The sequence below is a fragment of the Dryobates pubescens genome, chromosome 1 (genome assembly GCF_014839835.1).
Source record: "Dryobates pubescens isolate bDryPub1 chromosome 1, bDryPub1.pri, whole genome shotgun sequence".
Taxonomy (NCBI): Eukaryota; Metazoa; Chordata; class Aves; order Piciformes; family Picidae; genus Dryobates; species Dryobates pubescens.
The window spans coordinates 2582349-2595326 of record NC_071612.1 but is presented as its reverse complement, the minus strand read 5'-3'; the positions used below and the strand labels follow the sequence as shown (position 1 = coordinate 2595326).

Below are 12978 nucleotides of genomic sequence, written 5' to 3'. Positions count from 1 at the left end.
TTTGGAAAAGTTTCAGCTGCATCTTGATAAAATGGAAAATATGACTGCAAGTTGGGAGTGTTCTCAGTGATGATCAGAAGCCAAAGGACAGGGGTCAAGATGGATCCAGACTCTTTTCAGTGGTTCCCAGCAATGGAAAACTGGAGCCCAGAAATTCTACTTAGAGGGAAAAAACATGGAGAGAAACTTCTTCATTGTGTGGGTGCTGGAGCCCTGGAGCAGGCTGCCCAGAGAGGTTGTGGAGTCTCCTTTGCTGGAGAGATTCCAAACCCAGCTGGACATTGTGAGGGAGCTGGGGTTGCTTAGCCTGGAGAGGAGGAGACTCAGGGGTGACCTTCTTGCTCTCTAACTACCTGAAGGGAGGTTGTAGACAGACGGATGTTGGTCTCTTCTCCCAGGCAGCCAGTACCAGAACAAGAGGACACAGTCTCAGGCTGTGCCAGGGGAGGTTTAGGTTGGATGTGAGGAAGAAGTTCTATACAGAGAGAGTGATTGCCCATTGGAATGGGCTGCCTGGGGAGGTGGTGGAGTCGCCATCACTGGAGGTTTTCAGGAGAAGACTTGATGGGGTGCTTGGTGCCATGGGTTAGTTGTTTAGGTGGTGTTGGATTGGTTGATGGGTTGGACATGATGATCTTGAAGGTCTCTTCCAACCCGGTCTAGTCTAGTCTAGACAACCCTCTTTAGCAGGGGGGTTGGACTGGATGCTCTCCAGAGGTCCTTTCCAACCTGCAGCATTCCTGGATTCTGTGACTTAGAAAATAGCTACCAAAAGCTTCTGCTATGTCCCTCTCAGCTCTGCCCATCCCTTGCCCAAGTGTGAACATAGGCACTTGCAGTTAACACCAACCATGCTAAGTGTTGTTTCCAATCATCTATAGGGGGTCAAAGCTTTCTCCTATTTTTTTTAATGTTAAAAGGTGTGATTTTAGAATGAGTTTTAGTTTTCCTCCCCCAAGCATAAATATTTCTGAAGGTTGGTTGGTTGGTGGTTGGGTTTTTTGGCTTTAATTGAGAACCAAACATCCTTTGTTATTTCCCATTTCCTTTTGTGAGATCCTGGATGCTTTGCCCTCCTGGACAGCACTGTAATGTCATCCAGCTCAGATCCCTGGATTATCAGTGGGATCAAAATGTGATCTAGCCACATTTTACTGTGATGAGGATCACGTTTGCTCTTCTAGGTGTCCTGCTTATGCAGCTGAAAGCATGGTGTGTTTGGCTGAGACTTTTATCCTTGTTCATGTGAGTCATGCTTGCCAAGTTCCAGTTTTGACCTTCACAAGGAGGATTTTGCCTGCTCTTGTTGGGTTATTTGTTATCCTTGAGCAGGTCCATCTGTGGCTTCCAGCCCTTCTCCTTTTCTTTGATCTCTTTCCTCTACCCTGTGGGCTGCATCAGCTTAAGAGACCATCACCCCATCAAAATGAAGCTGCTGGGAGTATTAGCCTTTGGAGAGGATGTTGCTGATTATGTCCTCTTTTTACTCAAGTGTGGCCTTAGCTCTTGCTTGACTTTGTGTCAGGTGCCAACAGACCAGGGCAGGAGCACCTGCAATGAAGAACAGGAAAGAATTGAGCAGCTAAGAACTGGAAAATGCTGGGATTTAGATTCACTGTCATTTAAAACTGTGCTGTTACCAAGAAGATGAAAGAATTTTTCAACCTTCTTTCCATCTGCACCAGCTTTAGCATCCGTGGAGGATGATGATGTGCTTGGCTGATGCTGTGTGGACCATGGACTGTATAAACAAACCTGGCCTGCTGCTTATGATAACACAAATTATCTGTGTGTTAAAACATAGCCTGAGGGCACAAGTATGCTCTGCTGGGTCACCAGTGAGCCAACCTTGGTGCTGACAGCCTCATTTTTACAGCTAAATTCACTGATACTTTTAGATTACTGAGGAGGTAGGTGGAAGGCCCAAGAGCTGCATGATGTTTTCTTTCCTGCCTCTTGCACCTCTATTAATGAAGTCAAACTAATTGCTTGATTAAGATGAATAGGACTTAATCATGGGGAAGACATCGTGGCAAGGCTGATGAATTGAAATAGGAGGAAGTTTTTTGAACTGGCATGTCTGCAGCAGTAGAACACAATGAAGGGTAGGAAGGTAATTTATACATGTATTAATGAAAAACAATGGCTTTTGGTAAATCCTATGCTTAATATATTTCCTCTTCTCTTTCTTCTCGCTTTCCCTGGGGAAAAAAAATAATGTCACTTATCCATGATGCTGCAGCAATAGCTTGGAACTACTGGAAGGAGAGGAGAGAGGGGGGCCGAAAAATTTCTCCCCGTTATAAATTACTCCTTGAGACCTGTTCTGTTTTGACAGATGTCAAGGCTGGGTAGCTTAGCTTGTTCCAGTGTTTGTATGAAAAGGGCTTGGTATCACCAGGACACAGACTAATAGCTTTCTGTGCTGCTGAATGTGGATAGATTACATTGCAACAGAGGTTCCTCCTTTCCTCCTTTTATTTTTTTTCCTAGCCATAACCTAGAGACTCCAAGAGAAGAAATTGACAAAATATTCTCTAGCCCTTAATGCAGGATGTTGCTGCAGGAGTGGGAACTTAAAGGGGAGGAAAAAGAGGGAGCTTGCCAACTGGACTGAAAAAAAATAAATCCTTGAGGTCTGGTGGCTTTTCTGTTTAGATTTAGGGAAACCAGTCACAGAATTAGTGAAAATCTGAAGGAGGTAATTTGTTACTCTACACTGAGCTCCTCTGATTTCTGCAGGTGCTATTTATAGGATCATAGAATTGCTTTTGTTGGAAGAGACCTCTGAGGTCATCAAGCCCAACACCACCATGTCCCCAAGTGCAACATCCACACATTTTGTGAACGCTTGTAGAATCATAGAATTGTCAGGGTTGGAAGGGACCTCAAGGCTCAGCCAGTTCCAACCCCCCTGACCATGGGCAGGGACACCTCACACTACAGCAGGTTGCTCACAGCCACATTCAGCCTGGCTGCAAAAACCTCCAGGGATGAGGCTTCCACCACCTCCCTGGGCAACCTGTGCCGGTCTCTCACTGCCTTCATGAGGAACAACTTCTCCCTGACAACCAATCTGAATCTACCCATTTCTACTTTTTCTTTCCATCCCCCCCAATGCTATCCCTCCCTGACACCCTCAGAAGTCCCTCCCCAGTTTTCTTGTAGCCCCCTTCAGATACTGGAAGGCCACAATTAGGTCTCCTCGGTGCCTTCTCTTCCCCAGACTTCCAGGGATGGGGACTCCACCACCTCCCTGGGCAGCCTGTTCTAATCCCTGACCACTCTTAAAGGAAAGAATTTTTATCTAATCTCCAATCTAAGCCTCTCCTGACATAATTTCAGGCCATTTCCTCTTGTTCTATCTCCTGATACTAGGGACAAGAGTGTAGTATAAATCAGTTGGCCCAGCACCCAGTCAAGCTGAGTTTTAAAACTGTCCAATGGAAGGGAATCCACTTTGGAATGCTTACTTTGGGAGGTTGTTCAGTGTCTAACTGTTCTCATGGTCAAAAACATGCACCAATTAGCTTCATTCATAAGCAGGCAAGCAGCACCAGAACAAGTGGACACAGTCTCAAGCTGTGCCAGGAGAAGTTTAGGATGGAGGTGAGGAGAAAGTTCTTCCCAGAGAGATTTGCCATTGGAGTGGGCTGCCCAGGGAGGTGATGGAGTCACCATCCCTGGAGGTGTTCAAAAAAGGCTTGGATGTGGCACTTGGAGCCATGGTTTAGTAGTCAGGAGGTGTTAGGCAATGGGTTGGATTTGATGATCTCTGAGGTCTTTTCTATGACTTTGTGATAACTTAGAGCTTTCTTAGAAAACCAAGACTGTGTTTTGCTATCAGTTCTTCAGTATTTTGGGGTGAATTTGATTAATTCTTTGGAAGAAGCCTCTGAGTGAGAATTTCATAATGTAGGTTTCTGATTAATGGTGGAATTGTCCTGAATAAAAAAATCCTGAAGAAATGAGATTAGGAATCACAGAATCAACCAGGTTGGAAAAGTTCTGCACCATGAAGATGCTGGAACGCTGCAACAGGTTGCCCAGGGAAGGTAGTTGAGGCTCCATCTCTGGAGGTATTCAAGGTCATGCTTGAGAAGGGTCTGGACAACCTGATCTAGTGGAGGATATCCCTTTTACCTGCAGGGGTGTGGGTTGCACTGGATGACTTTTAAAGGTCTCTTCCACCCCAAACCATTCTATGTGTCCAGAGAAGGGCAACAAAGCTGGGGAGGGGTTTGGAGCACAAGCCTTATGAGGAGAGGCTGAGGGAGCTGGGGTTGCTTAGCCTGGAGAAGAGGAGGCTCAGGGCAGACCTTATTGCTCTTTACAACTCCCTGAAGGGAGGCTGTAGCCAGGAGAGGGTTGGTCTCTTCTGTCAGGCACCCAGAACCAGAACAAGAGGACACAGTCTCAAGCTGCACCAGGGGAGGTTTAGGCTGGATATTAGGAAGAAATTCTTCATAGAGAGAGTGTTTGCCCCTTGCAATGTGCTGCCCGGGGGGGTGGTGAAGTTGCCATTCCTGGAGGTGTTTAGGAGGAGACTTGATGGGGTGCTTGGTGCCATGGGTTAGTTGATTAGATGGTGTTGGATGATAGGTTGGAAACGATGATCTTGAGGTCTCTTCCAACTTGGTCTGGTCTAGTCTAGTCTATGTTTAACTCTAAAATCCTTTGCAGCCTGCATCTATCTATGCATTGTCTGACCTAGTTGTGTAACTTAGCAATTCTTCTAAGAAAGCAACGTGGAAGAAGCAGAAGACCTTGGTTTTTGGAGAACATGGTGCTGGGGGAGTATGTGGGCGATCTGAAATGTCTTCTGGCTTGCAAGGACAGGGAACAAATTAAAAAGCAGCAAAACAAACAACTTAATGGTGATGGAGCTGTAGCTCTAGCAAGGATAAGACCGTGGGCGTGCAACCATTTTATCTTGCTGCAGAAGATTATTCTTCAACACAGAAGGTCATAAAAATCTCACTGCTGAGTGTTAGAAGATAATCTAACTAAAAGTTTTTAAATGTTTCAGTAGCAGTAAATATTTAAGGCCTTTGTTTACAGCAACCAGGGGACTGGGAATGCATGCTTTGGCTTGCAAATAAGCACTAAACTGTCACCTCAAATGAAAACTGAATGGGGAAATGTGGAATCAATCATCAAAGTGGCTAATTACTGCAAGTTGTGGAGACATTAATTAGTCAGTCCCTGATTATTTTTTTTTTCTGGTTTATTTAATTTTTTTACAATTTTTGGTTTTTAAGCCAGTGACCTTTCCTATTTGGTGCTTTGTAATTGGTTGCAAGTGATTAGAGGTAATTCTGATCACTTGTAATTTTCACTTCTGGCACTTCAATCCCAGGAAGGGAAGATTTAATGTAACAGAGTGATAGGAGCAAGAAATGAAGGGGAACTAATGGTTCCCTCCCTTCCCTGGTAGGTGTAGCCCTGTTAACTTCTGCTTGCTCTTTCATGCAAAGAATCACTCAGATGTGACATTGAGCAATATCCTTTGCACCGTGTCCTTCAGCTGAGGCAGGTGTTTGGCCAGGTAGAAACTTGAAAACAAAGTGCAGGAATACTGAAGTGTTAGGAGACCTCACCTGGTGCTGCATAGCTGCGGTGGACTCTTTTCAGTCACTAGGAAACAGGGTGGCTCGTGAGCTGGTGGCAGTTTGGCCAGCTCATAGAATCATGGAATGGTTTGGGCTGCAAGGGACATTTCAAGGCCATCTAGTCCAACCCTCCTGCAGCAAGCAGGGACCTCTGCAACTTGATCAGGCTGCTCAGAGCTCCCGAAGCCTGAGCTTGAATGTTCCCAACCTCTGTCCCCTGAGGAGAGCGAGTTAAGTTCAGGTCTTGCACAGCTACTACATGGACTCTTGACATCTCATTAAAAATTAAGAGTGTAGCAAACCTACAGCTTACAGTGATGGTGAATAAAATGTTTTCTTAGTGAGGAGCTGGTACAACCCATCCCCTTCTGTTGCTTGGAAAACAAGCCCTAGTGGACTGCAGAGATGTTGGTGTATCTTGGTAATGAGGGGGGAAAAAAGATGGGATTAAAAAACCCTGACCCTGTCTGAAGCATCATCAAAGCCCTGATGTGTTCAGTTAAAATAACCTTTGGTAAGTGGTGGGGTTGATGCACTCTATGCAAATGAGGGAAGGATCTCTTAATCAGCAGTTCAGAGGGAGCAGAATATCACTCTCAGACAATGCAAACCAGCTCCATGCATTTCATTACTTTGCATTTAAAGCAGAAAGGTGCTGAAGGCTTTCTCCTGTAGTTACTCTGGGCTTTTTTTTTTGCTGACAGATGGATTCTTCACCTCCATCTTTACATGAAAACAGCTTTGAAAGAACCTCCCTTTCAAAGGGATGTCTCTTCCCTGTGTACACTCAGTGAGAAATTTACTCAGAGCCTCTTCTGAGGGAGTATGGAAGCCCATTTTAAGGAACAGAAAACAATTTTAAGGGTTATGTAGCTTGCAGGCTGGAATTTCTGAACCAGCTGCTGAATCACTCGGAGATTTCTTTGACAATCTCTCTCCAAAGAATTCTGATGTCTAAAGACTATTTTATTATCAATATTCAGTCATGCAGGGCAGTGTTCCCTCCATATCTGAAGCAAGTAGCATCTTGGAGCCTAAAAATCCAAGAGTGATGTGTAAAGCTCATCCCTTACTTGATGAGCCCAAGGTCTTTTGCTAGCTCAAAATAACACTTTGCAATATTTAATTTTCACTTTCTTTGGTGTTCTAATAAAGCACATGGGATCTCCATTTTGACAGCATTTTGCTTTGAAGTTAAACCTATCAAACCCTGGGAGAGCTAGGATGGTGATTAGGCTTTTTGAGTTGCTTTTCCTTCTTTTTTTTCCCCTCTTCTTTTTTTTTTTACCTCCATGAGAGAGATTACACTTGCAAAAGGCTTTTGGCTGACTCACTAAACAGTGTTTAAATGTGCAGGAAATGCTTCTGTGACAAACATATCCTGGATTTATAGTTCAGCTTCAGAAAGCTGTGTCTTTTCCATTTAGCTCCCATAATCAATCTATTGTGTTGATAACAATGTTTGAATTTATGAACAGGAGGCAAGCCAAGGATTCAAATGTTACTGAGGAAGAGCTGCATCATGTCTCAGCTGCAGCTGGTAGAGGATGCTGAATAAACTAGGGGTTCCTGTTGTGCAAGGCATCTCTCAGCAAGGAGATCATGGAGTTATAGAGCAGTTCTGGTTGGAAGACACCTTTTAAGATCATCACATCCAACTGTTAACCCAGCACTGTCAGGTCACCACTCAGCTGTGCCTCTCAGCACCACAGCTACATGGTTTTCCAATCCTTCCAGGGATGGAGATTCCTGCACTGCCCTGGACAGCCCGCGCCAGGACTTGACAACCCTTTTAGGGGCGTTTCAGCCTTTTCTCCTCACAGAGATTCTCCAGGTCCCTCAGCACCTTTGTAACATCCACTGGCCTCTCTCCAGTAGTTCCTTCTCTCTCTTGAGCCCAGAACTGGACACAGAAATCCAGATGTGGCCTCACTAGGGCAGAATAGAGGGGCAGCAAAACCACCTTCAACCTGCTGGTCACATTCTCCTTCATGCACCCCATGAAGGCATTAGCCACCTTTGAAAAGAGCAGGTTCCTGGCTCTCCTGATCCCTGTGGTCTGAAACCTTGTACTGGAAGTAAAACCTCCTGAATTTGCCTCTTCCCTGCCTTAAGTCAATGCTTATCTACCAATGCAAAGTGTTTTAAACAATTGTCCACAAAGGCTGAGGGGTTTGGAGCACAGCCCTATGAGGAGAGGCTGAGGGAGCTGGGATTGTTTAGCCTGGAGAAGAGGAGGCTCAGGGGAGACCTTATTGCTGTCTACAACTCCCTGAAGGGAGGTTGTAGCCGGGTGGGGGTTGGTCTCTTCTCCCAGGCAACCACCAACAGAACAAGAGTCTCAAGCTGTGCCAGGGGAGGTTCAGGCTGGATATTAGGAAGAAATTCTTCCCAGCAAGAGAGATTGGCCATTGGAATGTGCTGCCCAGGGAGGTGGTGGAGTCACCATCCCTGGAGGTGTTTAGGAAGAGCCTGGATGGGGCACTTGGTGCCATGGTTGAGTTATAGAATAGAATAGAATAGAATAGAATAAACCAGGTTGGAAGAGACCTTCAAGATCATCGCGTCCAACCCATCACCAATCCAACTCCGCCCAAGCAACTAACCCACAGCACCAAGCACCCTGTCAAGTCTTCTCCTAAAAACCTCCAGTGATGGCGACTCCACCACCTCCCCAGGCAGCCCATTCCAATGTGCAATCACTCTTTCTGTATAGAACTTTTTTCTAACATCCAGCCTGAACCTCCCCTGGCGCAGCCTGAGACTGTGTCCTCTTGTTCTGGTACTGCTTGCCTGGGAGAAGAGACCAACATCTGTCTGTCTACAACCTCCCTTCAGATAGTTGTAGAGAGTAATAAGGTCACCCCTGAGTCTCCTCTTCTCCAGGCTAAGCAACCCCAGCTCCCTCAGCCTCTCCTCGTAGGGCTTATGTTCCAAACCCCTCACCAACTTTGTTGCTCTTCTCTGGACTCGTTCCAGCAAGTCAACATCCTTCCTAAACTGAGGGGCCCAGAACTGGACACAGTACTCGAGGTGCGGCCTAACCAGTGCAGTGTACAGGGGCAGAATGACCTCCCTGCTCCTGCTGGCCACACTGTTCCTGATGCAGGCCAGGATGCCATTGGCCCTCTTAGCTGCCTGGGCACACTGCAGGCTCATGTTCAGTCTACCGTCGACCAGCACCCCCAGGTCCCTCTCAGCCTGACTGCTCTCCAGCCACTCTGACCCCAGCCTGTAGCTCTGCATGGGGTTGCTGTGGCCAATGTGCAGAACCCGGCACTTGGATGTGTTAAATCTCATGCCGTTGGACTCTGCCCAACTGCCCAGCCTGTCGAGGTCCCTCTGCAGAGCCTCTCTACCCTCCAGCAGATCAACTCCTGCCCCCAGCTTGGTGTCGTCAGCAAATTTACTGATGATGGACTCGATGCCCTCGTCCAGATCATCAATAAAGATGTTAAAGAGCATGGGGCCCAGCACTGATCCCTGGGGCACACCACTGGTGACTGGCTGCCAGCTGGATGTGGCACCATTCACTACCACTCTCTGGGCTCGGCCCTCCAGCCAGTTCCTAACCCATCGCAGTGTGGTCCCATCCAAGCCATGGGCTGACAGCTTGGCCAGGAGTTTGCTATGGGGAACGGTGTCAAAGGCCTTGCTGAGGTCCAGGTAGACTACATCCACAGGCCTCCCCACATCCACCAGGCGGGTCACCTGATCATAGAAGGAGATCAGGTTGGTCAGGCAGGACCTGCCCTTCCTAAACCCATGCTGGCTGGGCCTGATCCCTTGGCCATCCTCTAAGTGTTGTGTGATTGCACTCAGGATGACCTGCTCCATAATCTTTCCTGGCACTGAGGTCAGGCTGACAGGCCTGTAATTCCCTGGCTCATCCAACCGGCCCTTCTTGTGGATGGGTACCACGTTGGCCAGCTTCCAGTCAGCTGGGATCTCTCCAGTGAGCCAGGACTGATGAAAAATAATGGAGAGTGGTTTGGCCAGCTCATCTGCCAGCTCTCTCAGCACCCTAGGATGGATCCCATCTGGTCCCATGGACTTATGGGGGTCCAAGCTGCTGAGGAGAGCTCCTATCACTTGCTCATGGAACAAAGGGAAACCATGCAGCTCCCTGGCTCCCTCTGCCAGTTCTGCAGGCCAGCTGTCTGGTAGACGTTCTTTCCAGGTAGTAAAAACTGAGGTAAAGAAGGTGTTAAGTACCTCTGCCTTTTCCTCATCCTGTGTTACAACATTTCCTTCTATGTCAACCAAGGAGTGGAGGTTGTCCCTGCCCTTCCTCTTGCTATTAATATATTTATAGAAGGACTTTTTGTTGTCCTTCACATCAGAGGCCAGTTTAAGTTCCAAATATGCTTTTGCCTCCCTAATTTTCCTCCTACATGCCCTAGCAACCTCTTTAAACATTCCATGGGTTGCCTCACCTTTCTTCCAAAGATGATACACCCTCTTTTTTTCCCTTAGTTCAATTAAAAGTTCATTACACAGCCAGGCTGGCCGTCTGCCCCGGCGGCTCCTCTTCCGGCACATTGGCACAGCCTGCTCCTGAGCCTTCATCAGCTCTTTCTTGAAGCAGGTCCAGCCCTCCTGGACCCCTTTATTTTTAAGGGCTTTCTCCCAAGGAACCCTCTGAATTGTTTCCTTGAGCAACCTGAAGTCCGCCCTCCGGAAGTCCAGAGTGGAGGTCTTCTTGCTGGCCCTCTTAGCTTGACTGAATACTGAAAATTCTATTATTTCATGGTCACTGGCCCCTAAACAGCCTCCGACCACCACATCACCCACCAGCCCTTCCCTGTTGGTGAAGAGGAGGTCAAGCAAAGCCTTGCCCCTGGTAGGCTCACGCAGCACCTGGGATAAGAAGCTGTCCTCCATGCAGTCTAAGAACCTCCTAGACTGCCTCCTCTCTGCTGTGTTGAGATCCCAGCAGATGTCAGGCAGGTTGAAGTCGCCCATAAGGACAAGGTCAGGAGATCTTGAGACAGCCTTAAGCTGTCTATAGAATGCTTCATCGACATCATCCTCCTGGTTGGGTGGTCTATAACAGACTCCAACCAGGATGTCTGCCCTACCGGTCTTCCCTCTAATTCTTGCCCACAAGCATTCAACCTGATTGTCCCTAATCTCTAGCTCAATGGCATCTAGTGCCTCCCTGATGTACATGGCCACCCCTCCACCCCTTCTTCCTTGTCTATCTCTCCTGAAAAGCCTGTAGCCATCAATTGCAGCACTCCAGTCATGTGAGTCATCCCACCATGTCTCCGTGATGGCAACTACGTCATAACTTTCCTGCTGCAACAAGGCTTCCAGCTCCTCTTGTTTGTTTCCCATGCTTCGTGCATTAGTGTACATGCACCTCAGCTGGGCTGCTGGTTTGGCCTCTGACCCTAGCTTACTGCCCCCAGACTCTTGCCTGAGGGGACTAGTTTCAGCCCCTCCCCCCTTCGAAACTAGTTTAAAGCCCTGTCGATGAGAGCTGCCAGTTCCCTCCCCAGAATCTTTTTACCTTTGGGGAACAGGCCATTCTCATATACTGTGACCTTTCCCCTTCTTTGGGACAGATGTACTCCATCTGTTGCCAGATGGCCTGGTGCAGTAGAAATTTTACCAAGATCAAAAAACCCAAAATTCTTTTGTCTGCACCAGCCTCTAAGCCACTTGTTGATTATGGCTGCTGTCCTGTTCCTTGTGGTATTCCCTCCTGCAACTAAGGGTATTGAGGAAAAAATTATTTGAGCACCTGTCCCCTCAACCAGATCTCCCAGGGCCCTGAAATCATTTTTGATAGCCCTGGGAGTTCTGACTACAACATCATCATTCCCTATCTGCATAAGTAGCAAAGGATAATAGTCAGAAGGCTGTACCAGCCTGGGTAGCCTTCTGGTAACATCATTAATTTGGGCTCCAGGGAGACAACAGAGTTCCCTATGAGATGGGTCTGGCCGACAAATGGGGCCCTCCATTCCCCTCAGAAGTGAGTCACCAATAACAATTACCCTCCTCTTTTTTTTGAGGGAGCAGGTCCTGATGCCAGGGGAGGGTTGTTTAACCTTAGGCTGTTTTGCCTTAGGCCGTTTAACCTTAGGTTGTTTACCCTTAGGCTCTTTAGCCTCAGGGAGAACCCCAGATGGAGTGTCCTCTGGTAACAGGACCACCTCACCCTCGATCTCCAGTGCCCCATACCTGTTTTTCAAGAGCAGCGGGGAAGGTGTGGGAAGGCAAGGAGGTTTAACCTTGTGCCTTTTGAGAGGAACCTGTGTCCATTCCCCTCTGCTTTTTGGGTAATCAGCCTCTGCTGTGGGAGCCTGCAGAGCCTGCTTACTCACGTTCATATCTTTCCCCCTCTGGTTTATCTCTTTCCTCTTCATGTTCATCTCTTCCCTACATTCCCTTACACTTTTAAGACTAGCAACCTCATCCTTTAGTCTGGCCACCAGATTAAGTAGGTAGTCAATCTGCTCACACCTTATGCAAGAGTTACCCCTACTACTCTGCATCTCAAGAGCCAGGCTCCAGCACTCTCTACAGCCAGATACCTGGACAGCTACCTGCTTGTGTTCTTCCTCAGTCTGGGTCGACACTGACTTTTTTAGGGAGTTTTTGCTACGAGTTACTACCATGATTGTCCCTTACCACAGAACCCACTAGGAAAGAAAAAAGAAAAAAAAAAAAAAAAAAAAAAAAAAAAAAAAAAAAAAAAAAGCAAGCAGCGCAACCGTGACAATACGGGCTGCCCGACGAAAAGACCCTCGCGTGCGGCAGTAAAGCGCGTTTAAATCAGCCGGGGGTGACGTAGCAGTCACAGGCCCCAGCGGCGCGAAGAGCCGATTCCCGCCGACCTCGCGGCGTGTTCAAGGGACGTTCTCAGCTCCGGCGGCCCCAACAGGAGAGAGTCGGACGGTCCCCGGTGGCTGCAGGTCCCGGTGCGGTCCCGGCACGGCTTCCCGACGAAAAGACCCTCGCGTGCGGCAGTAAAGCGCGTTTAAATCAGCCGGGGGTGACGTAGCAGTCACAGGCCCCAGCGGCGCGAAGAGCCGATTCCCGCCGACCTCGCGGCGTGTTCAAGGGACGTTCTCAGCTCCGGCGGCCCCAACAGGAGAGAGTCGGACGGTCCCCGGTGGCTGCAGGTTCCGGTGCGGTCCCGGCACGGCTTCCCGACGAAAAGACCCTCGCGTGCGGCAGTAAAGCGCGTTTAAATCAGCCGGGGGTGACGTAGCAGTCACAGTTGATTAGATGGTGTTGGGTGATAGGCTGGAATTGATGATCTCAAAGGTCTTTTCCAACCTGGTTAATTCTGTATTCTGTTTCTGTTGTTGGAGGCTGAAATTTCTGAAGGATTTTAGTAGGTACATGCTGC

General features: G+C 47.9%; 1 protein-coding gene across 1 annotated transcript in view; it reads left to right on the top strand.

Moving 5' to 3' along the window:
• The window catches only part of LOC104309251 (contactin-4), a 416486-nt gene that overhangs the window by 41647 nt on the left and 361861 nt on the right, over positions 1-12978 (top strand). The gene's annotated exons all lie outside the window — the stretch shown is intronic.